General features: G+C 47.2%; 1 long non-coding RNA gene across 3 annotated transcripts in view; it reads right to left on the bottom strand.

Annotated features, from left to right (window-relative positions):
• Nucleotides 1-25,159, bottom strand: part of LOC133626601 (uncharacterized) — a 48,317-nt gene that overhangs the window by 17,424 nt on the left and 5,734 nt on the right. For 2 of the 3 annotated variants that reach the window (XR_009819663.1, XR_009819661.1), the window contains exons 3-4: nucleotides 9,226-9,349; nucleotides 6,617-6,885 (exon numbers count right to left, since the gene is read on the bottom strand). This is a non-coding gene — a long non-coding RNA (uncharacterized LOC133626601). Of the gene's footprint in view, nucleotides 1-6,616; nucleotides 6,931-9,225; nucleotides 9,350-25,159 lie in introns of all 3 variants that reach the window. The other variant, XR_009819662.1, reaches the window with a different exon arrangement.

Here is a 25,159-nt window from a genome sequence, read left to right as displayed (position 1 = left end):
GAAGGACCAAAAACTTTTTGTTGTTGTTTTTGGGAAGCAATCTGCTACTAGACACTAGGAAGCACCAATGATTTCTGATCATGTGACTGTTTTTTTTTCATTTTACTCCATTGGTTGGACATCTTTTTGCTTTTTGTTGGGTGTTTTTTTCCCCCTCCCCTCTTCTTCATCCTCATCCAAGTGGCCATCAGCATCCCAGAACGCTTTTCTCGCTTGTGTGAATCCGTCATGGAAGTTCCTCGTGGACTACATTGGTGTATATTTCGTTTGGGTTTATTTATGGGGGGATTGTTTGGTTTTTTTTGGAGCGCTGGGAGGTGGCTGCTCCCTCTCCCTCCCTCTCTGTCCCTCCCTTGGCTGTCCCCGACGTTCCATTTCAGTGGAGAGCATCGTCCCCGTCCCGTCCTGCATCCTCCGTCTGACTCGTGCCTGTCTGGATGTGCTCCCTTGTGCACCATTGCTCTGCTGCGCAGTATTTCTCTGGCTTTTAACCCTTTTGTTGTGGGCAGGTGAGAACAAGCAGAGGGGTATCAGCTGTTCAGGAAGTGAGAGGAAAAAATTAACTTCTCCTCAGTTAATTTTTGTTGCATTTTTAAGCAGGTTTTTTTTCTCCATCTGGTGTGATTCCTTCACACTCAGAGCGAGACTGAGAAAAACTATACCGGGGGCTTTTATTTCTTTGGCTTCTTGGTTTTGTTTCTGTGAGTTTGTCTTTGGTTTCTTTCCTTTGTGAGCTGAGACCACGATTCTGAAAAGCCTCCTCTTATCTTTGTTTTCCATGCAAAGATAATAGCTTATAAAAACCTGATGGCTTCATGCCCTCCATCCCAGCTAGAGGAAAATTGGCTCTTAGGCTCCCATAAATGGCCAGTTTTCTTTCTTCAGGAACTAAGGTCCCATCCTGTTGGCCACAGTCTCGTGCAGGAGCAGTGACCCCAGAAGCCAGGCCTGAGCTGGGCACGTGCCTCCTGAGCTACTGGTAGCCCCCGTTAGCAAAGGATCATTCCCTCAGGAACTGGGAGGATTGCCCCCACCCCTCAATGGACCCAAGCTGCAGAGGCACCGAGAGCTGCCCTTCAGGAAGGAGAAGGATGTGAGCTGAGTTTAGCCCACTCTTAGATGCCCTAATCTAAAGCGGTGATGGGTTTAATCTCAGGGCATTGGTGGTTCTGCAGAGGTGTGTCAGTGGCCTCTGGAGGGGTTGCCAAACCCTCCAGGTATCTTTCTCTCTCTTTTTCTCCCTCTAGAGATTCATAGCTCTGTTTTAAAGACACGTCCTACAATTTCAGCCTTAAGTACATTTGTTTGCACATCCAAAAGCTTATGGTTAAGCTCGTCAAACAAATCACTGTGCCGTAGGAGGATTGAAGGTTTGGGTTTTTTCCTAGGGCAAATGAGACTGTTGAACCTGATTTAGAAGGTGAACTTAAAAACTTTGCAGAGCTATTCTGCAAGCTCCTTTGAAAAAAAAAACCATGGGAAGAAATGATTGATCAGGATATTTGTCATTTTCTTTTGAGTCTGATACACCAAAAAGCACCCCAGACCAACTGGTGTGGGGATGCTGGGGGGAGGGGGGGAGGGTGTTCTCTTATTTTTTTGGGGTCTACTAAGTGAGTGGGAAGAGCAGAGAGTGTGATTTCAGTGTTTCCACAGAGCCTGTTTCCATTCAGGGCATGTTACAAGGCAGTGGCTGTATTTATTTTTACTTGAGTTACAAAAGTAATCATCTCAGTAATCTAGAAACCGTCAATATTAACAGCAAAGCCAGAGCAGTGTGTTGGAGAGGAAGGGTGGCCCCTCTGTGTCAGGCAGCAGCAAAACAGCATCAGGAATCCCCAAGAGGAAGCAGCCTGGGTTTTCTGGCAGAAATTATTGTTATGCTCTTTTGTTTTGTATCTATCTTTGCATTTTTATGGTCAGATTTCACTATTGACTCTGTAGCACGTTGTTTATTTGACAGAATGGGTATTTAAAGTGAGGTGGGTTCTCAGCGCTGGGAACTGAGATGATGTTTTACTATTTCTGAATGGCTGGAGAGATGCAGAGAGAGAGAGAGAGAAAGAGAGAGAGATTACAAACTGTTGTCAACCTGATGAAAATGTCACTTATTCCTTTGCCTTTTTAATTGCTTAGAGAAAAGGAAAAGAGTAACAAAGCACGTTAGTTAAGCCTGTTCATTTACTGTTTTGTGCCTCAGAGAGTGAGAGTGACACATCCATAATTTTTATGAGAAGATGCTTCCTAAATATTCAGCACTAGGAAAAAAAGAAACACCACCGCCACACCATTATTTGCATCACAAATCAAGACTCGCTTGATCTGACAAGGCCACTTGTTGGACTCGCAGCTTCTTTCTTAAACGGAAAGCCAAAAACCAGGCAGCACTGCCGGTGGCGCCGAGGGCGGGCGGCAGGCAGAGCAGAGCAGAGGGAAGAGGGGCCTGGCTCTGGGGCACGGCCTTCCACAACGCCCTTCCCCTCCAAAAAACTGCCCGAGGCGCTGCAAGCGATGGAGCGTTGTCCCGGCGAAGATCCAGCAGCGGGGCGGCCTCCCCCCACACTTTGCCCTCCCTGCCGTGGCTCTTGGCGCTGCGGAGCGGGGTGGCCCCTGGGAGCAGCCGAGAGCAGATGCCAAGGGGGTGATTCTGACCAGCATCTGACACAGACTTGCACTTCAATGCCAGACAGGAGGAGCCCACTTACCATTCCATATGCAGAGACGAGAGTTGTAACAAACCGACATGTTTACGGTATTTCTCTGGCTGAATATATATATATACATATATATATAATAACCATTCCCTCTTCCCTAGGTAAATGACATGCATTACCCCTTGACCTAGACACTAGAACAGAGGATCTAAATTCAAGACTTTCGCCTCCCCACCCTCTCCAAAACAAAACAAAACTCAAACCAAGAACCAACCTAGGTGCATCTAACAGTTGTAAATAGAACAACAACAAATAATACATAGAGAAATATATTGGAAACCTGTTTCAGTTTCTGGATGGGCACAGGCCATCCGTTGCAATGTTCTCTTGATAGTACACTGTGGTGCTTTGGGTTTCTGGTTTTGTTCTCTTTATGCTCTGTCATCTTTTCATTGCAGCTACATTTCAGGGAACGTGTATATTTAGTAGCTATTGTAAGTTCTGCATGGCATCACTGAGCTTGTTTTTGTTTTTTCCTTAAAGAAGAAAAGAAGAGGCTGTAGGAGGTTGAAAGGCACTACGGCGACACAGGGACTTGTAGCAGAGAATTTAAAACAAAACACACCAAAAAAAGGAAAAAAGAAAAAAAAAAAGGTTTTTAAAATTCTAGTTTGAAGCCAAATACTGATATTTTAGTGCTTTGGGGGTTTTAACAGTAAGAGGAAAAAAAAAAACAACAGAAAAAACCACAAAAAAACAAAGGATTTTGGTAACCCAGCTGATCCGCACTTGCCAGGTTGATTATTTTGTTTCTATTGGACTGTTTGACCCTGTCAAACAAGTGTCAAAGTTGTGTGTATAAAACAGAGCAAAACAAACAAAAAAAAGAAGTGTTTAAAAAAAAAAAAGTGTTGTAAAGACACTGAGCCTTATGAAAATATTTATGGAATTAAATAAAAAGAAGTGAAAAGGCATCTGAAGGCATTTTAAATCATTTTCCTCAGAGCGGTCTCACTCCTCTGGTTTTTTTTTCCCCCCCTCCCAAGGCTGAGCATGGGGTGGGCTCCAGCTTGGCAGGACTCTAAGGCATTGGTGTGGAACCAAAACATAGGCTTGTCCTGGAAATATCCCCCTTCCTCTGTGTCACCCACCTGAAGCAAATGAAACCATGCAGGAGCAGCTGAAGGTTCGGCACTGACAGAAATGCAGCGTTGCAGGTGCTGGCAGGGATCAAGTCTGGGAAACGTGGGTTTCAGATGCTTTCTGTTTCTGAGTTCTGCCCACAGTCCAAGACAGTTGAGTTCTCCAGACAGACACCTTATCCCAAAGACCCTGTGAGTGACAGCAGCAGCGTTGCATGGGGGAGCAGAGCAGGGGGAGGTTGAGGGGAGGGAACCCAGCCACACGCTGCTCCACTGCAGAGGGCTGAGCCCCTGCTGCTTCCTTGGTGTGGAGGGAGCGAGTGCTTCATCCCTGAAATCAGGCAAAGTCCCGTCTCCAGAACCCCCGTGGTACTGTGCAGGTAAGACAGCTGAGCTGTGTATCTCTAGACAGCCCAAAAATACAGCTAGAACCAAGAAAATGGGGCATATGGCACTGTGGTACCTGGAGCAGGTTGTGGTTGGGGGTGATGCCAATCCTTGGATTGAAAAACATGGGCACAGGCTCCAGGTCATGGGGAATCTGTGGCCAAGAGCTGCATTTTTAGCAATGACACTGACTTTTTGCTCTTTCCTTTGTGTCCCGTGGGTGCCTGGTGAGGGGAGCCATGGCCAGCCTGCTGTTGAGTGCATCTGCAGCCTACAGCTGCTAGGAAACAGACAAGGGAATGAGAAATCACAGCTAAAACCAAAGAGCTCTGCTCTGGGAGAAAGGGAGACAGAGGATAGAGGCAAAGCTGCGAGCACAAAGGCTTCTGCAGGACCAGACTCACTCAGACCTTGAACATCACGGCTTCACATTTGCCTCCTGCTTCAGCAACACCCCAAGCTGAGCTTTTTTTCTCTTGCTTTACATTATTGCTTGCGATGGAGAGGCCATTTGTGCCGTGCCAGGGTTTGCCTGCCCAAATGAGCCTCTTGTAAGTGCATAACCGAAGTACCTCAGGAGGACCGGCACAGCTGGGGAGAGCTGACCTACAATGTAAAACCTCCCCTGGAAGAACACTTCTCCTACCCACATTCACCAGCTTTGCAGGACAAAGCTGCTGTTTGCCACAATTTCTGCTCCCTGTTTGCAAACGTGAGCTGTGGGGAAGGAGGGAGGAGGGTTGGTCAGGGAGAGCACAAGCCACGTTCACTGCCCAAGATGCGTACCAAACCAAAGAAGCACTGACAAAACCACTCGCTCAGCACCTGTGCTGGGAGCAAGAGCACCAAAAAGCCTTCTCATAAGCAGCAAACCACGTCCATGTCCCCACACCATGCTCCTGGCCCTGGCTTGCTTGCCGGGCGGCACTCGGAGAGCAGAGCTCCATGGGCAGGAACCACTGCAGCCTGTAGCTGATAGTCAGCCTGTTTCATTTAGTGGTTTGTTTTCAGCCTCCTCCAGCATTCAGCCAGCTACTACAAACTCGTGTTGCATAAAACAGAAGCCAAAACCAAAGAAACCCAGTTTAAGATTCCTTGCTCTCGTGGGGTCGTTAGGCCGTATTTCGGACCAGGCCAGCCCTGAGGCAGCAGTAGGGGCTCACCAGGACAGGGGCACAGCTGAGCTCCAGCAGTTCCCTGGATGCCCAAGTCCATAATTTACACCAAAGCTTTGCTTACATACATGTCACAGTACAGGATTCAGTCTTCAGAGCAGGGAGATGACCTGAGGATGAACATCTGCCCCAGTGGTGCCCATGCTGATGGTCTGTCCTGCTGCCTCTCCTGCCTGCCCGCTTCTGACCTCTGTGCTAAGGGCATGTTGTTGTGCAGAGTCCATGAGGACACTGGGCAGAGCCTCCCCAGGCCTCAGCTCTGCTTTGGAGCTCTGATGGGATGAGTAAAGCTTTTGACCTGCTGTGTTTGTGACACGAGAGGACTGGAGTATGAAGGACTCTGTCAAAGCCATCTGTGTGTGTGTGTGTGTGTACCCATGGTATTACAGCTGAGCTTTTGCTTGTTAAAGAATAATCAGACTTCCAAGCTGACTGATGGTGCTGGGATCACAGATCCAAATCTATCCCCAGCTAATTAATTTTCTCGTTACTGTGTAGCTAAGGAGCAGCAGCAGGTTTTGCACTCAGTGCACTGGCAGGTCAGCATCCTCCAGAGCAGGTATTGCACCATCTGTGCTGGGTTATATATGCTGCACATTGCTGGGGATGCAGTGGGAGTCACTGGCATTTTCAAAAGCATATCTCTGCACTGTCCACTGAGGGCTTTGCAATCCCTCACTGCTGAGGAAGGACAGCAGCTGTTTAACTGCAAAAATAATCATCTCCCCCAAACTGCAGGGACAGATTGTAAAACTGGTTACCAATTTGGCTGACTCTCTGGCTTTGGTAAGGAAAAGAGAGATGTGGTATTTCTTAAATGCTCTTAATGTTCACATACTTTTTTTTTGCAGCTCTCTCAAGGCACAAATGCATCCTGATGAAGATGTGCACCTTTTCATTTCTGAGCCACAGTAATTTGTTACCTCTTGCAGGTTTGACAGGGGGTTCTGTGCTCAGCCCCTTCCACAGGCTGGGCTGTGCAGCAGCAATGGCTCCAAAATGTTTCCCCTTTCCAGGAGTTCCCCCAGGCCCATTTTCCAGCCCTTTCTCCAGTGCTGCTAACACACTAGCCCTAGCCATGCTGGTGGCATACATGTTGGCTGAAGGACATCAGCACTTCCCTCTCCTTCCAGTGCTGGTTACAGCAGCAATGAAAAATCTCCATGACAGGAACACTGAGGGGGAGGGTGGGGTGAGGGGTGTCATTTTCATTTAAAAGACTGTTATAAAAAGTTAAACCCTTGCAAGAAACACTCACCTCAGAGAGAAAGCATCAGTGCTGGAAGAATCACCTTGGTCCAGGGCATCTTGCTGAGCATGTGGCACCGCAGGCTGCTGTGATGGTAGAGAGCTGTAGCATCCACAACTAGAGTCTGACTGGCCTTTAACCCCTTGTACAGCTGGAGGGGAGCAGACACACTTTGCCAGCATCTGGGTTTTTCAGAATAAACCATGGCACTGAATTGGCTTCTCCATATCCTTGAGAGTTCAGGCTCCAGGAGACTCGTGGTATCTTGCTGGCTGGGCCTGGATGTCAGGAAGTTAATGTCAGAGGTTTTGTTCTTTTTTCACCTGGGGAAGCATTAAGAGCATAGAGTGGTGTATTTGATTCTCTGCTCAGCTGCCTGCTACAAAAGTTGTGAAGCTTTTTTTCATGAGCTACTCAGAGGAGAGGGGAATGTGTGTACATTCAAACCTCTGCAGGTTCATAGGAAATCAGAAAGTAGGTGGCCCTGGCCCACAGTTTGTCTTGGGTGCTAATGCCAAACAGGACAGCTATTAGCCATGCCAGGGCTCCTCTCACCTGCACCTCAGCCAGTCAGGGCCTCTGAGTCAGTGGGGTTTTCCCTACAACTGTGCAACTGAGGTGGAAAAAAACCCCAACTGAATAAATCCCTCTCATGGTTGTTTTCTGAACAGTCAGAACAACTGAACAACAAAATGAGAATGACCTTGTGATCTACCACAGGCTTATTACAGCTGTAAAGGGAAGCAGAACTTAAAAGCTTTAGGGACTGGACTGATCCAGGCTAGAAATGCTCAGAAGCAGTTCAGCTCAGCCACTCAAGAGGAAATACCTCTTCCTCCTAAAGACAGCAACTTTTGAGGCAGGTTTTATCCAAGCTGGGTTAACATCACAGTCACTGCAAACCACTTACAGACCTGTGGAGAAAGCAGCAGGTCTGAACAAATGAGTCGTTCACAGGAGTGGAAGTCGCTGCTGTCATCCCAGCAAGTCCTTTGTCAAGGGCCATTGTGGCATTGGCCTGTCCTGGGGCACAGGCTGAGCCCAGCTCTGCTGGGCTGTGTTCCCCAGGGCACTTTAATATCAATTTGATGCTGGCTGACCTGGACATTTGATAGCTCTTCCACCATCACTCACTCCTGCACAGGTCCTCCCAGGCTGTGGGCTTTTTCGAGTCAAAGGTATTGTAGCACATCTTAAAAGTGGGATTGCTCTCCACATATCTGTGCTATCACATTAGTGCTTTTCTGTTTGGAAGGTGAACAAATGCAAAGAGCTATTGGCTGCGTTTTAACTCCCCAGCAGCCAAGCCAATGCTTGTCCTGTGCCAAAGATGAGCAGCCTTGCAGCAGGCCTTGCTCCCCATCCAAAGCTCAAGAGGAGAAGGTGCTGTTTTGACAGAGCCTCCCAGGCCCACATCCAGCACAGGAAAATTGCACTAACAGCACAACTGGAGAGAAAACTTCTGTCACTCAGTGCCTTATCTGACCTAAATCACATATTTTGTATTTCACAGTTTGTTTTTTCGCTTGGCTGGAGCCAAGCTCTGTTGTATTGGTGTCCCTGGGCAGCTGAGGAGGGCCCTCGTGCTCCCAGGGGACACCCCAGTGATGCAAAAGCCTGTGGCAGCCACCAAGAACCTGATTCTAACAGACCAGAGTACTAGTTCCTCTAACACAGGTGTGTGCTGTGTGTACACACAAGGTGGGTCAGGAACAGGGAGGATTATCCTCTTGTCCTCTCTCAAGGGGAGCCATGACCACATTGCCATCTGCCTTTGCTGAGCCCTTACCCTACAGGCTGCTTTTTGAGGGAATATGTGACCAACACACTGATTTCCTCAAAGTTTCACTCCCCACAGATACAGGGCAGCAAGAGAGGAGTCCCTGGCCAGCTCTGCTGCTGCGGTGGCTTCACGCTATACAAAGGAAATCCAGAGTCTTTGGACCAGGAAAAGAAAATAGGAGCAGATACAATAAATACTCATAGCTGTGGTGTGAGCCGAGATGGGTGCCGTGGTCCCTGGCTCCTGCTCCCAGCACCGTTTGTGCTCTTTTTCTAAGGACTGGAGTGTGAAGGCTCCTCACAAAGCCCCTGCAGTTGGTCCTGCTGAATTGCTGCCTGAAGGTACTGCTGTTTGCCAGTGACTGCCGAGGGGATGATAAAGGGGCTTTGCCATGTGAGGTACGTGTCCTGCAGCCCCTGCCCCAGGCTGCACTGCAACGTGAGACTCACAGGCTGCTTCTCAGGGGTGGGAAGGAGGGCTGAGGGCAAGACAGAACAGCTGCAAAAAATCACCAAGTGTTTGTGGGGTGCAGAGCAGGGGGCTGGCAGTGTGGGGGCTGCCCCTTGCCTGGCTGCACGTGCCACTGGCCACAAACAGCTGCAGGCTGTGTCATGCTGTTGTATCGCTGTTGCTAGCACAGTTACACTGGCCTTATCTTCACTGTCTGGATGTACCATTAAACAAAAGTTTGACTTTGCTGCCTGATTACAGATGAGTGGTTTCAGCCTCACAGCGAATTTGGTGCTGCCCAGGGCTTCCATTATTGCCCCCCCTGGCCTGGGAGCAGCAAGGTGTTTGCTGTGTGTGGACACAGCACAGTGGTAATGGCACTTACCCGGCGAAGGATAACAGGCAGTTGGGGTTCTCCATCCACTTCCAGCACCTTGCTCATGCTGATTCACCGCCACACGGGAAACCTGCCTCTGGAATTTGGGGTCCTGGGGTTCATGTTGGTCTTCCTGGGGGGTGAAAAAGAAATCAGAGCCCAGATCTAAGAGACAGCACCCACTAAAGCCCACACTCACCATTAAAGCATTCCTTCACTCTCTCCAGGCAGACCCATTTTGAGTGAGAGACTAGAAGCAGGGTCAGGAGCTAATGGGGATGGATTGACAGTTGGGGAATAATTCTGTGGCTGTTTTACCTAAAGAAGAGAAGGCTGAAGGTGGACCTCATCAACACTTATAAGTACCCAAAGGCTGGATGTCAAGAGGATGGGGAGACACTTTATTCTGTAGTGCCCAGCAACAAGACAAGAGGTAATAGACATAAGCTGGAATATAAAAAGTTCCCCTGGAACAGGAGGAAAAACTCTTTTGGTGCTGAGGTGAGGGAGCTCTGGCCCAGGCTGCCCAGGGAGGGTGTGGAGGCTCCTTCTCAGGAGGTTTCCAACCCCACCTGGACACGTTCCTGTGCCCTCTGATGGAGGGGAACCTGCTTTAGCAGGGGGTTGGGCTGGATGAGCTCTGCAAGGCCTTTCCAGCCCCCACCATTTGGGCATTCTATGAATAATGGATCCCCAGAAAGCCAGAGCAAACCACCTTGGGGAGAGAAATGTGGGAACTGTTCCATGCTGGGTTTTCCCCCAACTCTCTAATTCTTCTGGCTTTTCATTAAAAGGCAGGTAAATAAGACTCAGTGGTGCAGAGGGTTAAAGGCCACACTCATCCTGCACCAAACACAAACAAAAGGCTTTGGCTCGAACAGAAGGACCAATATAAACTGCTGTAGAAATGTCAGTTTGAATTCCATCCTGGTTATAATTCCTGTGCTATTCCCAGGCTGCAGGATGAGAAATGAGAGGGCAGCAGACAAAAAGGGCATTATTTATACCTGCACCAAACTAGCATGAGCTGATTGTAACAGCAGGAGCTGCCCCCTTGGATCTGCTCACATGTACGGCCGCTGCCAGGTGTGCAAAGAGTTTGGAGCCCAGCAGAAATGTTGTGAGGGGCTGTCTTTGTGCCAATGGAAACAGATGGCTTTAATAAATAACCACATCTCTGCAGTATTTCTATGCAAACACCACAGCAGAGACCCTTCAAGTGAAACTAAGCATTAAGCAAGCAGCTAGTGAAGCCCTCACAGCCCCTGTTCCCTGCCTGGGTGTGCAGGGCTCAGAGCTAACAGCAGGCACATTGCAAGCTCAGTGGAGTGGAAAAGACCTTAGCAAATGAAGGCAGCATTAATGACATTGTAATGCTTGTCTAAGGAAAACAGATTGGGGTTTTTTGCTGTTGGTTTTTTAAATTGTTGCTCTTGACTTATGGCTCGTAGCAATTCCAAGCTGCTCTTACAGCACTGTTGTTATTTGGCTCTTGAGTTCAGAGCTAAAGCCTGGTTAGGCTGGAAGGCTAAGGTGGTGGGAAGAGGGTGGTGTGTTAGGGGAACGTTGATTCAAACATGCCAGTGGGAAACTTCAGAGGTATTTGAAAGGAACAGAAAGGTTGAGAGCTCAAAAGTTGCACAAAGGCAGGACTGAGTAGAGGGACTGAGCAGAGGGAGGCAGAGCTCACAGGGGCTGCAGTGACCACAGGCACCCAAGGGCCCTGCACAGCTCAGCCAAAAGCCTCTTTATGCCTCCTGAGCAGGTACCTGGCTCACAGCCCTCACTGGCTGCTCCTAAGGGCCATCCCAAACTGCTGCCCTGCTCTGAAGCAGCAGTCACATTTCCAGGCAGATGGTCCCACAAAGCCTGACACAGTGCCCCGACAGCCACCACGTCCCTCCTGGCCCTGCAGCCTGGGGAGATGCCAGAAGCCAGGTTCTCCACCTGCTTTCCTGTGTGGTTTCCTGGTTGTACAGCCCATTGCCCTGATCAATGTGTCTAAACAGTCCCAGCCAAGCCCCTTGTCACATCCCTTTCCCCATGGTGGGACATGGAGGAGTGCTGGATCAGCCCTCCTGGCCACTGGGCCAACCTGCCACGTGTCCACCCAAACATCACCCATCCTGGCCAACCTGCCCTATGCCCATCTGAACCAAACCAAGCTCTAGCCCTTCTGCAGAGCCTCCAGCCAGGGCCAGCATAGGCTCAGAGAGCTCCTGCTCCCATCCCTCTGTGTAGCTTTAGACTTATAAACTGATGTATTTCTTCCTCTCTTATTTTCTTTTTCTTCCATTCTTTTCCTCCCTCTCTCATTTTGCTACTACAGCTTGTTCAGAGAATGCAGACAGCTGTCATCACCCTCATGTTTCCCTGCTCTGACCAGTGCTGAGAGTTGTAAATCCTTGGTCAGTGAGGTGATTCACAAGCTCCTCTGTTTTCTGCTTGTGATTTTAAACATGTGCTGCAATTTACAGGCAAAAAAATTCTTCCTTCTCGTTATCTGCCAGCCTGATGACATTACAGAAATAAAGCTCAGTGTGTGCATTCACTTGTGACAAGGACATTGCTGTAATGTTAGTGACTGGCCATTAGTTCTGCAATGTTGTAAGGGCTGAAACAAAGCCACGAGCAAGTCATTTAAACAGCAGCATTTCTTCCAGTGACATTATTTCTTGTTAGCTGTGTAATGGTGCCTAGAAGCCCGACACAGGCTGGGAAAGCACTGCACATCCCCCCACCTTCATTTCAGTAACGACAAAACATCAGCACAGCAAGACAAAAGGGGTGTCCTGACACTGCCCAGCACACAGAGCTCATGGAACCTGCCATTTCACCTCATTTCCCCCCAAACCTCTCCTCACCTTACCTCAGTGCCTAGGTGCTACAGTACAAGCTGTTAAGGCTGCACCTGAAGCCTGGGTTAAGGACACTCCTATCTTCAGTTGTTTGGGTCCCATGGTTTGATTCAAATACAATTGAGAGGGTGGTAAATGGCATAATTAGAGCTCTTTAAATTCAAGCTTAGTCTGATGGAGCTGGATAGTTAGGCAGGATGTCTCAAAACCTCTTGGGAGTAACGGCCAAGGCAGGAGCATGGCAGCCCTTTCCCAACTTTTGCTGGGTTTAATCGCTTCCCTTTGCCTTTAATAATTTCTCTTTGTGCTTCCCACGTTTCTTTTTCATTTGGTGCCAGAGCCAGTGCAAGTGCAGAGGGCAAGAGGCACCACATCACCCTGGCTTAGCCCAGCTCCATGGAGAAACCTCCTGGTTTCACCTTCCCTCCTTAGAGGAGGCAGTGAGATAAAGGGCCCTTTGGTTTGCAGAGTTCTTGGCTTTCACTTGCAAACTCCTTTCCAGCCCACTCCCTGCTCATTATCATCTTCTCTCCTGCATTAATCACTGTCGTTCTCCACTTCCAATTGGACTGTCGTGCCTTCACACATCCAGTTCTCAAACGTTTGCCTGTGCACGTCCTTCCAGGCCTGGGCCAGCTTTCCATAACATCTGCAAAGTCCCCTCCTTAAAAACTGTCTCTTGCTACAGTCCAGAGCCCATTATCTCTCCTGCTTCCCCTCCTGAGCATTTTCTCTCATTCTTCCTCTGCCTTTCCCTGTTGCTGAGTTTCCATCAAGCAGTCCCAGGCAGGCACAGATGTGTTACAACAAGCGCTGTAAATTAGCAGAGAGCCAGGGACAGAGGTTAAAACTGCTTCTGCTGACACTAGGAAAAGGCCCCACTTCCAGGAACGATGGCCCTGGCAGTACCCACTGGCACTGAGCTGATGCACGTGGCACTTCGTGAAAGACACTGGTAAGTTCCTGATCACAGGAATAAAACCTGAGCACTGGTGCTATGAGGGAACAGTGCTGAGTAATCACGAGCTGCAACAGCAAAATGACAACACTGAAGGGGGGAAAAAATGTTCTCTCAAACTAGACTGCAAGTGGGAACTCCCCCAGGATAACTGTTCTAATACAAGGGATGAGACTGAGCAAACCTTCTCTTACAAGCTGCTGAGAAGCAGCCAGACATAGATCATAGAATCATTTGGGTTGGAAAAGATCAAATCCGTGGCCCTGGCCCATCTTTCTTCATTCCCTGGGCTACAGCAGTGGTTTCCCCCCCACATTGCTTCTATGCAAAGGTTTTGTGTGCAGTCCTGCACAGCTGGGTCTAGGGTCCTGCAGTCAGAAACCCCACATATTGAGGGTACACCTCGCTGACCATAACTGCCTAGGTGCTCACAGCACCCTCAGGAGAGGTGCTGGAGCTTTATTCTCACCAGAAGCAGCCCCACTGAAGCCAAATTGAGCCAAATCTGGCAGCAGCAGCACAGGGTGAGCCTCTTTCAAAGCGCATAGAGAGCTACGGGGAATTTTCCTCTGGATTAATCAGGCAAACATCAGGATCTAACCTCGTCACTTTTGTCCACGTTATAAACTCTGGTTTCACTTTTTTGACCCCTCTGCATGAAGCCTTTCAGTACTGTCTCCTCTCAGATGTCTTTGCAGGCTCTCTGCAGTCTTGCTAGCCAAAGCCCTCCCAGACTCAGCCTCACAAGCCCTGTTCTGGGGGTACAGAGCACCAGACCCGCTCTCACCTTCCCTCAGAGCTGCAAAGTGGGGGATGAGCAGTGAGTGTACTGGGCTCCTGCAGTCTGCTGAGTGAGAAGCTAGGCCAGGGTTTTGTTCCTCCTGGATGTGACATTTCCACACATCCACAGTTTAATTGAGATTATACACCTGCTCCTCACCCTCACTGCAGAGTCAGTCAGGGGTTTACTATTGACTTGCACAACTTCAGCCTTTCCTGGGAAATAAAACTCCAGTCCACACAGCCCATATGTATTGCAGGGCAGCTTTACTACTCACTGGAAAAAACAGACCCCCACCCTACCTGAAATACTTCAGAAAGACCAGGCTTGGTTAGGCAGCAGCATGGCTGCCTGGGAAGGCCTCTATCTCTCGTGTGCTTTATTGAGCTAAAAACAAGTTTATTAAAGGAAAACAAAGTCTTCATGCAACAAAGATATGAGAAGCATAACAGCAAAGATATGAACCCATGACAAAACAGGAGAAAGCTCTTTTTCCCCAGACTATGTGCTGAAACCACAGAAGGGGGGAGGTTCTGCTACTGGGAAATAAGAGTTCTCATAATGGAGTGTATTATAATCTTCTCAGAAAACCCTTGATTGCAGCACAGTAACTGCACAGAATTAAAAGAAAGGGCTACATCATATGAGCCTTACTCATGATTATACTAAAATCTTCTACAATCAATCCTTGTGCTGGGGGCTGCTCCTGGAGCCTGTACTCAGGGCAAAGCCATCCTGCGCTCACCCTGCGAGGCACAGCTAAAATTAGTCACAGTGGTTGGGTAAGAGTTGCACAATCCAGACACAAATTAGCAGATCCACTGGATGATGCCTGACATTGTCCGAAAGTCCTTAGTTCCCACTCACAAATAAAGCTGGTCTGGCAGAAAAACAAGCAAAACCTCAAAATAGTAGATGGCTGCATGCTGTCAGTACTGAAAGTGCTTGCTCAATGCTTTAATTAGCTTGTGTTAATGAACAATAAGTTTGTAATACTCTCCTCCAAATACTCATCTTGCCAACACTAAGACAATGCATTTTCAGATGCCTGAACTCTTCCTAAACCCCAAATAGCTGGGAGCTTCACGGCAGCAATAATCACAAGTGTCAGCGCTTCACACAGTCCTTCCACCTTCATCCACGTGGGTTGTTCTCTGCCACTGTTCAGACAAACGCGTGTTGAAAAGAAACAACCTTGGACCAGAGCTCACAGTTGTCGTTTCCATTGTGCCCAGTTAACCTTTAACTCCCTGAATGCAGCCCCATTTCAGCCTCAAACCGCTTCTCAAAACCAAAGAGATGGCACGGAACGGACAGTTCTCTCCTGGCAGGGAGAGAACACCCGGGAAGGGTACAGTTAGATTTCATTGAGGTGAGGGAAACTGTTGCCTGTCAGTGCCAGCTCACATGGCCATCTTTTCATCAGAAATAAGGGAGGACACTTCCCTTCCCACCCAGCAACCTTGTTTTATTAAAGCCCATCTCTGCTTAAAACAAAAGGAGGAGAAAGAGATTGTTTCCTTTCAAATTGAGCAACCTACACTTTAGTTTTCTCTCTAAGAGCATCATTCTTATCTTCTGGATGTGCATTAGACTTTTAGAGAAAGAGCAGGTGAAGAAGGGCTCTTCTCTCCTGAGAGCAATTGCATCTTTGCCTTAAGATGTCCAGACAAAGACACAGAGAAAAGTATTGCTGAGCCGTTGCAATGGGTTACCCTTTGAAGCCTTTCCCTTTGTCTGCTGCATTGCTGATTTGATTTCTCAACTATACATCTGTGTTTGGAAAAAAAAAACCCACCTGGAAAATAGTCTCAAGAGAAGCATTCATGCTGAAAGAGGACCTGTATTGTAGCCAGAGCTTCTTGAGATCAATACACAAATAAATGCCACTGGAAGTGTTTTCGAAAGGAGACACACTTTGTATGACAACAACTCCATTTCATTTCTCAGGCCCCATTGTCTCAGCAGCATTCATCTGTGACAATGGATTGATGAGAGGTTTGAGAGGAAAAAAATTGCATTCCCCAAGTTGTTCTGCTCCCCTTGCCCTGGAGATGCTCATTATTAATAGGGAAAAGCAACTTGCCCTTTTCTTCTTCACAGAGCACTGGAAATGCAGAAAGTTTGTGTGTCTGATAAATACCAAATTCAGCAGAGCAGGAAAGAATCTGGGGTTTGCTTTCAGGGAACTATATCAGTATTTACATGGTCTCCTGTCCTTCTACTTTGTGCTTGCAGTTCATGAAAAGCAGCCTCTCCTCTCTGCTACAAACAAATGTGAAATCAATTAACACCTTAATGAATTAGAGAGTGTGACCACTGCACATTTCTCCTCCTTGATAATGCCAAACAGTGGACGTGGAGGGCAAAGGTTTACACAGTTCGTTATTGCCATGGGCTCTGTTAATTATGTTTCTTCTGTTGTCCCAGGAAAAGGCCATGAAACTGTGGCGAGGAGGGAGAGCATGAAGTGAGGCTTCCATCACACAGACAGAAGCATCATTCTCTCTATGGCATTAAGACACTTTCAAGAGTCAATGGCCAAGCAGCTACAGAGATGGCCAGAATAAGCACATCACTCCCTTACAGCAGTAACGCAATACCTTTGTCCATCCCCCAAGCCAAGTAGGAGAAGATGCCTTCTCCACCCAGGAATTACCCTCAGGTCCCTGTTTTTGTTGAGTGCCAAACTCAGAGAGAGCCAGGAGCTGACACAGGAGAGGCAGGAGGCATAGCAGAAAGATGTGTGGGTGACTGTGGGGAGGGGGAATGGAGGGTGAGAGTGGTGTTTATTGGCAGTTAGTTGCTTCATCTCCGATTAAGACTCTTCTGGTTTCTATTACAGCCCCTACAAATGGTTTGGAAACTGGGATGGGGGGAGAAGAGACCTCTAATAGCTGCTTCCTGATGATAACTCAGACAAGGTGCTGGAGTAACTGTACACTGGGCAATTTTGATTGAAAAATCTGCATGGCATAATAAGCTCCACTCAAAATAACAAGAATAAAACCAAATACCCTGATATCTTTGTAGCAAACGGGTCAGTGAGCAAGCACAGGTCTGGTCTAAAAACACCTCCTAAAGCAAAGGCCTTGCAAATGAGATGGACACACTACAGGACAAGGAAATCCTCTGTGCCTCCTGTCATGGAGTGTCAGAGAGTGCTGCTGTCTCCCCTCAGCCTCCTCTCCTCCAGTCTCACCATCCCCATTCCCTCAGCCCCTCCTCAGCACCCTTGTGCTCCAGCCCCTCAGTGTCCCTCTGGCAGTGAGGGACCCAACACTGAACAGAGTATTCAAGGTGCAACCTTCTCAGTGCCCAATTGAAAATGAAGTTATAGACAGTATTTTGAAAGCATTAGTGAGGAATAGGATGGACTTGGCACCACTGCAACCAGTACTGCATACCAGGGAAGGGGTTCCCAGGCTCCCAGCAAGTCTGGGTTTGAAGCAGTTTGCAAAAAAAGGCTTTTTCAGAAAGGATTGCAATATCCCCTACATTCCTACACATATATAATACAATATATGCATATAAAAATCAGACCAATGGAGAGAGAAGGGAAACTGCATGCTCCTTTGGAAGGAAGAACCCAACGCACGTGCAGGGATTCCCTGCTCATTACACTCTTTGAAACCCAGCTTACCCTGCTCAGCTGCTCCACAACTGGCAGTTTAGCTTACTGAGGAGACCAAAAAAAAGTGTAAAAATGGGAGAAACAGTTAATTAAATTTAAATTCAATTCATTAAAAAGAAGCTCTGAAGCAAAATTGTGTCAATTACCCCTCACTTCTCAGAAGGATAAATGCAGAGATAATTGGTGCTAGAGGCAGACAGGCACAAGCCCTCATGGAAACCTGTGATTAAAGGCCAGATCCTGCCCTTTGCTGCCTAGATGGGAGCCTGGGACACTGAGGCCTTTGCACACACACACACAGAGATGGCAGGAGGGGGATGGCTGGGAGCAGGTTGCAAGGACAGCTGTGAGGTTTTTTGGTCTTCTGTATTTTTGTGCCTAACATCTGGTTTATATCTCAGAGGCATGGAAGAGTCCTGTGTTGGATGTGAACACACAAAGGCTCTTGCTATGTCTGTCCAAAAGGTACTTTCCAAGGAAATAAGGACAAGAAAGGCACCCTGGCTTTTTGTTTCCAAACTAAAACCAGAAAGCAACCACCTAGAGAAGAACTTTAAGATGCCTCCCAAAACAAGAGGAAGACTCTGGTCTCAACTTTGGACAGGTTTCATTTCTCTTTGCAATCCAAGGACTGAGAACCCAGTTTTGCAGCCCTCTGTGCTTTCACTCCAGAGATCTTGCTGACGTGCCTCTGGCTTTTCAGCAGGTGGTATCTGCCCCTACAGAGGCTGGGTCTGCCTCCACTGCCCAGATTTCACTGGCTTTTTGCCCCATCTCCTCCTGCTTCCATGGATGACGTTACATCTACTGCCAAGGCTCTTATTAATAAAGCAGCCCTGCTTCAAGGCTGTGCAGAGGTGTGCCCATCTGAGCTTTTGTTACCTCACTGTCCCTTAGGGCTCATTAAGGCCTGAATTAGAGGACTGTCCACGGCCCTAATTAGTACCTCAGCTCTCTGGGAAGCAGCCAGAGCTCTTTTAACCATTGCTCCTGACCCGTGGCATCAGCTCCCTTCTGTGATTTGGAGCGTGCAATCCACAACAGCTTTGAAACTAACCAAGGGAAGCATCTATCCCCTTGCTGCTCTGCACAGCTTTTAATTAGTATTAACTGTAATGGCCAACCCTGGAAAGCATTCAGTGAGAGTGCACTGCAGGACACTATGGCAAAGCAACTTCAGGTTGGTTTGTGACACTTGTGTCTGGTGCTTTGGGATGGACAGTGTGAAACAGAGGAAAGGCTCCACACAAGGTACAGCCTTATATAGTTCTCAGTCCTTGTAAACCCAGAGAGAAGGTATTTGATCTGTCATTTCTTGTGGTGGAAAAAGGAAACGCCTCATTGCTCTTGCAACCCCATTGCAAGACTGTGGTTAGGCTGGTCTGCACACACTGGGATACACATCCTGAGAGGTTTGCTTTCAAGTTGAGGTGGGGAGTATTAATTTCATCCTCTCTTCCTTTTCATTCCAAATTTTGCAGGAAGATTTTATCTATGTTGAAGATGGAAAACGTGGAGTCCACTACAAGGCAGCCACAAGTACAGCCTCAAATGTGTCAGGGTTTGTGTGCATGTGTGTACACATAACACAAGCACATAACTTGGTGGGAGAAACTATGAAAACTGATTGAGTGGATCTTGACCTCAGCAAATTCACCTTATCAGAAATATCTGGCTGCAGATTTAAGCCTCTTTGTGAAAGAGTAAGACCAGGAGCCTCCCAAACTGAGAGCTCTATAATAACTTCTAACAACCCACAAACCATCTCTGTGCCTTGACAGAAAAAGTGAGGGGAATACCTCAATTGTGGTGCAGTCTGGCATTGCCAGACATCTGGTCCTGGAGTGAGATTCCTAAAGTACCACCATTTCTCACCAGGAATTTCTAGGTGAGCATAAGCAAATCCTGCTCCTTGACCCCCACAGCCCCTGGGACAGCAGGGAGACAGCAGTCCTACAAATCAGATACAAGTGTGGAACTGTGTTCTCAGTACACTTTGACAACCTGGGGATACACTGGTTTCCTCAAAAGCATGTGTTCAGGCAGTCTGGGTCACACAGCAGATCCAAAGGAGTGTAACAGCAGGGAGGTAGCTGGGCTTTACACTGAACACAGCTCTGAGGTTCTCACAGTACTGTGGGAAACCATTTTGTGCTGCTTGCAAAAAGGGAACAGGCTGACAGTGCCATAACATCTAGAAAAGCAGCACATCCATGCACGCTCCCTGCCTCAGGGGAGGAAAACCTGCTCACTGAAAGTTACCACCATGGCAAGGGCAGAATCTGGCCTGTTTACAAAGTTTGTCTCAGGAGCTGAGCTGTAGGATCACCTGCACAAGCAGAGGCAGGTGTTGGTCTGTTCAGCACCTGAGGAATGGGATCAAACGGTGAGGGTCATCTGTGTGGATAACTGGTACTCATTGCCATGATGACAACATGCTGCAGGGGGCTGCAGCATCAGCACCAGACTGATGACTGCTTCCTACCAGAGCCAAGAACAGGCCTAGGCTGTGTTACATTTATTAATCTGGATACAAAACCTATCCAGTGTCACCTACATCCCTGCTGCAGGCAGTGACCTCAGGGCATACCTGGCAGCCACCCAAGGGCACAGATCAGCTTTGTTTGCAACTGTCAATCCAAGCAGAACAATGTGCTCAGGTGCTCCAGGATCACAGCTTCCTCTGTCCTGAGCCCTTGGAAACAAGCAGCTCCTCTACATAAAAGCCTTCCAAGCTTCTTCTAAAGAGAAAAAGCTTTCCTATTCCTCAGGTTTCCTGGAGTGCCATAGTCAGGAACTGATCCAGTTTCATCACTGCACAGAAAGACAGCAGAGTGCTCATGCCATCACCACACACTCAGCCCACAATGCCAGACTGCTAAGAAATCCCCCAAATATTCCATATGCCCTCTAGAAATTAGAGGAAAGCCCTGCTGCAAATCTTACTTCAGGAGGAATAATACTGGCCTAAACTTGCTTTATTTTAATTCTTGACCCAGCTTTATCACACCATAAAAACAAAGTGAACTTTGAGGCAGTATGAGCCAATTTTGGTGCAGTTTACCCATCCAAGATGACATTCAGATCCTGCTGGGTTCACAAAGTTCACCAAAAAGTCACAGTAGTTTTTATTCAACACCAGAAAAGTCAGAACAAGGACCTACATCTGCAGTCCCAGTATCTTAGAGCATCACTGAGGAAAGTTAAGAAATGGTCCAGGACCAGAACTGGGCTTCTGTTGGCTCAAACAGCAGGTAAAGACAGCCACACAAAACAGAGACACTGACTTTCTCCTGTAGATGCTTATGTTACTGCCAGCAGGTACATTAACTTGATCTCTGCAAATCCATCTTGAAAAGAAAATCTGTATATTTACTTTTGACCATAGCCTTGGAGTCAAAGCTTTGTGTCCTGTTGAGGACACATCTAAGTAGCCCTGGATTCTCCAAGCAGAACACAAGATCCCTTTTGCTGGGGATCTTTGCCATCTGTCCCATTTTCCTGGCAATTCAGAATCAATTCCTTGCTTTTTCACTCTTTGTAAGGGACAGCTGAAGACAAAGGCACTACTAAGGCATCTAAGTTCCATATGTCTCTGTTAACCCCCATCCTTTGGTTCATGAACCCACTGTCTCTCACAATAACTCTCCAAGATAGGGGTGGATTTTTAGGGCAGTGCTGTAGAACTTCATGGGGCTGGGTCCTGTCTGCAACCACGGGTGTCACAGCCCTGACAGAGGTCAGAACAGGCCTCTGCCACAGTTTGCAGTGTATGCAGAGATGGGCTCACACTATGCTCACAGCTCTGATTATCACAGAAGTCGAGGCCTTCTGCAATCAGGCCAGCTCATGGCTTAAGGCTTCTCACTTGAAACTCAGTTAAAAATAGTTGGCCTTTGTTTTACCAAAAGCCTGGGCAGTGGTGACCTTTTGCATCTCCTGCGACAGGCCTCTTAACATTTAGAAGATGCAGCTCTCAGTTCCAATGAGCTGCTCTCACTTTGCTCTCTCATCTTTTAGCTTGGAGTATTTTCTTCAGGACCAGCCCTGCTGTGGAGCTGCACAAAGTTGGTACAGATTTTGTTGAGATCAAGCTGTGCAGTCAAGCAGGGAAACCTTCCCCTGGCATTTCCAGCACACGCAGGTCTGGGTGCAGCACTCATGAAGTGAAGCTGAGTTTTGCTCCCACTGCTTTCTTAGAGACAGCTTTCCATCTTCTCCTGTAATGCAACATTCCCATGCATCCTTGAACCTTCAATTAGCAACAAGGTCACACTGCATCTGAAGAAATGTGTTTCTTCCCATGTTTTATACCCAGCAGAGATGACTAGTGTGTGGCTGCACCCAGGACAGGCACCTAAAGAGCTACAGACACCTCTCACTTCCCACTGCAAGGTTGTTGTCCACCCAACACCCATCCCTCGAGCAAACCAAAGACCTCCCTTAGTTTCAGATCTTTAATCTCCAGGAAGTGAAAATATTCCTTATGCAGGGCTGTTAATATTTAACATTTGGCCAAAGACCACTGCTAAAGCTTCCCTTAAGAGCACTGCAGCACATCAGACATCACTAACAATGCACAGACTTTTGGTGGCACTAAACCCGAGGAGCTATTCCACAAAGGCAGGAAAAGCTTGTGGTCTCAGACTGTGCAGGGAGTTTGATGGATAGCACAGATATGAATAGGAAGGAGTTGAACCATAACAATTCCCTATTTTGATTGACCACAGTAAGTGAAATGCAGAGTTCAAAAGGCACAGCATAGAAACTGCAGTTTAACACCAGCCACAACAGTAGCAGAAGCCTTAACTTGATTCAACATCTGCCTGTAAGCAGTGTTTCCTCAAAGAAACCAAGTCAGAGCAGCATTTATGGAAGCAAAACATGCAAGTCAACTTCAACATGTCCACCTACAGTCAAAATTTCCCACCAGCCTGCACCTACTCAAAATAATAGCCAGCACTGGAGACAAAGACACACAGAAGCTTCATGTCCCAGAGCAATCCAACCTATGGCTAAAGTCAGTCCTGCTTTGAAGAGCAGGACAGATGAGACACATTTCAGATGCCTCTTCCAACCTGTAACACTCAGTTATCTGATGAGGCCATTAAAAAGTCGGTCTTTTGCCATTTCAAAATGTTGTGCTTGCCTCATGTTCTTGTTTCTTCTATCTCTGCCCAAGATATTTGCCAGTGTTGTTTCCAAGCAGTTTATCTGCTTATCCTCCCATTTGTACACTTGTGAGTCAAAGACAAGACAGGGAGGAGTGAGTGGCAGCAAACAAACCATGTTTCCTAAAGACTTTTTGGCCTCCCTGAGCCATCTTACTTGTGATCAAACATGCTGCAGGTCAATTCACACAGCTTTTATAGCAGATTGAATCCAAATGATTCTGTATTTTTAAACCACTTAAAAAAATAATCACATCCTGTCCCTGACAGTGAACCTGACAACAATAGTGATGGAAAAACATCCACACTTTGAGGTAAGCCCTTTCAAAGAAACAAGCCTCATTTCAGTTTCTGGAACAAGCACTGAAATAACTTTCTGTGGGGGATAAAAAAAGGGACAGCAGGTATTGGTACAGAGGAACTTCCTCAATTAGTCACAGTGCATGCCAGGCATAAGACAGCACAGATCACACAAGGATTTCTAGCATAGCTTCTCTGAAGAAAGAGCTTCCATTTTTTCCCATCTTAATTGCTGGAAATAAATTAAAAAATGACAACATATCTACTAGAGAAAATAAGTGGAAGAGAATACAAGTGAAAGACACTCAACTGGGAAAACAAAAGATACCAAGCTCAGTTTGCAATGTAACAGGACCATGTGCCAAGCATCAGTAACAACTATATTGATACCTCTTATTAGGACAAAGATTAATGAATTACAAAGAATTTACTTACATTTCCTTCAGCACAGCAGTTACATAAATAGTTGAAAGGACATCATCTTCTCTGTGGCCACCCATGCTTCAAAACACGGAGAGAGCAAAGTGCTTCTAACGAGCAGTTAATGCAGCACAGCTGAAAGAAGAGCCCTGCACCACCTCCCTAAAGCACCCAAGAACAAGAAAAGGCAAAGATCTGCCAGTAAAACCCCGCCATAGGGACTGACATTACATGGGACATTATCACCAACAGCTGCTAGTCAACCTTTAACTTGGGGTAAATGAGATGGTTTGGTCCCAGCTGTGTCCCTCTTTTAAAGACTTGTAGAAGTTTCCAGACCTCTGAAGATCACCCTGTGGGGATAATTATTCCCAGCTGCAGTGTCTAATTGCAGTAATGATGACAGAAGGGGAGAAGATAGGGCACCCAAATAATTTCTACCTATCTGAAAAAGCTTCTGAACTTTGAACTTTTGCCATAGAGTTTATGCTGAAGTGTAGAACAACACAGAGATTGCAAGAAAAGTCATGCAGGAAAAAGCAACCCAGAGCAACAAGGGACATGTTTTGATTCCTTGTGTAAGTACTGAAAAGTGTATATGGCAAAGGAGGAAACTACCTGCCATAACCCAGCTTCAATCACTTCCCCAGGGAGGAACAGGAAAGGGAGGGGAGGAAGGGAAAGAAAAATAAAAACTAGTGATGTTCTGACCTCTACTGAAAGGTTGAACTTTGCCTCAAGACTGGCCCTGGACAGTTTCTGAGGACAGCTGTAGTGACTTCTGAAAAACAAAATGAAGGGCTGAGAGATCCTCAAGCTGCCCAAACAGTCGCCTGGTAGCTAGCAGGATTTCCCACAGCAAGCCAGACAGGGAGACAACTGAATTTCAGGGCCAAAGCATGAACAAACATTGCATGGACTTGTATGAAAACAAATGGCAATGCCAGCAAAGGGTAATCCCTGGCAGGCCTTTAACAGGCAGCACGGTCTGATGGCAGCAGAGAGTGGTGATCTCTAATGAAGGAGCCCTTCTGTCCCTGCAAGGGACACATTTCTATAGAGAGATGGATGTAAAGCCATGTTTTGGTCTCCAGCCCTTCACACGCATGTGAGCGGACAGCTTCCCTTCAAGCATCAGCTACAAAGCACACAGCCCTTCAACTCCTTGCTCTGATAGTGAAGATCTCACTTCTTTTTTTTTTTTTAATTGAGCCAATGTCATGATTTTTGGAGAGGAGCAAGTGGTGAAACAGCTGGGCTGGGAAAGCTTGGGGTAGGCAACACGGCATTAAAAAACGGATGCTGGGGAAAATCTCAGTGCCCTGACACAGACCACAAATCTGACATTATCCATTAAAACAGCAAGCACTACTAACTATTTGCTTCATCCCTGGTTGCTTGCCATAACAACTACATTATACAATCAGTTACTGAAGCAAGGACTCTCCTGTAGCAAATATATATCTTAAGACTCAAAAGAAGTGGGGAGGGGAAGAATATCTCTCTCTATACACATCCTCTGAAAAATGTTCAGTTCAGTTCCCTAAGGACACGGCACTACAGATAAATATTTAACTGTGCTCCTAACAAAACCCCTTCTTTCTACCTAATCCTTTTTGTACTATCCCCATCTATTTGCAGTTTACAGGAGTTTACTTCTCTTACTGCAATAGGTGCCTTTCTATGAACATATATTGCCCATTGCCTTGGGAATTCTTGAGCTCCCAGCACACTTTGTTTTCCAGAACAGGACATGAGGATTTTTTCAGACTCACTCACAGATTGGTAAAGAGATGAATTTTTCTTTCTTTTATTTCCAAA

This window comes from Colius striatus, chromosome 13, assembly GCF_028858725.1.
Source record: "Colius striatus isolate bColStr4 chromosome 13, bColStr4.1.hap1, whole genome shotgun sequence".
Taxonomy (NCBI): Eukaryota; Metazoa; Chordata; class Aves; order Coliiformes; family Coliidae; genus Colius; species Colius striatus.
The sequence above is the reverse complement of the archived record's forward strand: the minus strand, read 5'-3'. Positions and strand labels throughout refer to the sequence as shown.